At 49.3% G+C, this 1,650-nt stretch overlaps 1 non-coding gene across 1 annotated transcript; it reads right to left on the bottom strand.

Moving 5' to 3' along the window:
• Window positions 1-406: 406 nt before the first annotated feature.
• Trnas-cga (transfer RNA serine (anticodon CGA)) lies at window positions 407-481 on the bottom strand. The gene has a single exon. It is a non-coding gene; the product is annotated as a tRNA-Ser (tRNA).
• Between the last annotated feature and the right edge of the window lie 1,169 nt (window positions 482-1,650).

Here is a 1,650-nt window from a genome sequence, read left to right on the forward strand (position 1 = left end):
GTGTTCACAGTTGGTTTGAAGAACATTCTGGACAGTATGAGCCAATTATTTGGCGACCCAGATCGCTCAACACGAATCCGATCGAACATTTGTGGGACTTAATCGAGAAGTCACTTCGTACTTCGTGCGCTGGCAACACTTTCACAGTGATAGACAGCTATAGAGATAGCATGGCGCAATATTTTTACAGAGGACTTCCAAAGATTTAGCGAGTCCATGCCACGTCGAGTTGCTGCACAACGACAAGCTCAGTACAGTACAGTAAAGTAGAGTACACAAAGGTAACGGAAAGAAATCCGCAATGAGGCCACTTTCATTCAAAGGCAATAATTATATTCTAGAATGAAATTTTCACTCTACAGCGGAGTGTACGCTGATATGAAACTTCCTGGCAGATTAAAACTGTGTGCCGGACCGAGACTCGAACTCGGGACCTTTGCCTTTCGCGGGCAAGTGCTCTACCAACTGAGCTACCCGAGCACGACTCACGCCCCGTCCTCACAGCTTTACTTCTGCCAGTATCTCGTCTCCTACCTTCCAAACTTAACAGAAGCTCTCCTGCGAACCTTGCAGAACTAGCATTCCTGAAAGAAAGGATATAGCGGAGACATGGCTTAGCCACAGCCTTGGGGTTGTTTCTAGAATGAAATTTTCACTCTACAGCGGAGTGTGTGCTCATATGAAACTTCCTGGCAGATTAAAACTGTGTGCCAGACCGAGAGTCGAACTCGGGACCTTTGCCTTTCGTGGGCAAGTGCTCTGCCAACTGAGTTCTCCTGCGAACCAACTAGGTTCGCAGGAGAGCTTCTGTTAAGTTTGGAAGGTAGGAGACGAGGTACTGGCAGAAGTAAAGCTGTGAGGACGGGGCGTGAGTTGTGCTCGGGTAGCTCAGTTGGTAGAGCACTTGCCAGCGAAAGGCAAAGGTCCCGAGTTCGAGTCTCGGTCCGGCACACAGTTTTGATCTGCCAGGAAGTTTCAATAATTATATTGAAGTCACTACGATTTATGATGGTCCCCTGGACGTTATAAAAGCAAGACACACTTCTTAATACGCTCTGTGATCACCACGACAGCGGTGCATTCTCTGCACCGCGTTGACATGTTAGCCACAAGGTTGGTAACAAGTTCCTGAGGTAGGGCGTTCCATTCCCGTTCCACCTCTGTTGACATTTGCTGGATGGTCGTCGGTGCATGTGGATTTGCTACTACACGTCTACCCAACACATCCAACACGGGCTCGGTGGGATTTAAGTTGGAAGAACAGGCAGGCCAGCCTGTTTGACGAATATCCTCTCGATAAAAGAGTTCTTCAGCCTGCGCAGTTCGATGCAGTCGCACATTGTCGTCCATAAAAATGTGAAGTTAGCGCCGAAAGCGCACCTTGACTGCACGTGTTCCGTCATAAAATCAAGCCGCGGCACGCCGGTCGGGAACGTTAGAGCAGAGAGGGCTGTGAAGAAGACGTCAGCCAATAGCACGCGGACCGCCCTCTCTCTAGGACGACAACCCGACGGCAGCACCTGTAATGCATACGTGCATTCCCTTCACGCGGTTAGTCCAAGTATTACGCTCATTTATGCGGTCGGGAATGCTCAGTAGCAGCCAGGCTACAGGTACATTTGACAATCAAGCGTCAGCAATGAGCATTAG

Source organism: Schistocerca cancellata, chromosome 10 (genome assembly GCF_023864275.1).
Source record: "Schistocerca cancellata isolate TAMUIC-IGC-003103 chromosome 10, iqSchCanc2.1, whole genome shotgun sequence".
NCBI classification, from domain to species: Eukaryota; Metazoa; Arthropoda; class Insecta; order Orthoptera; family Acrididae; genus Schistocerca; species Schistocerca cancellata.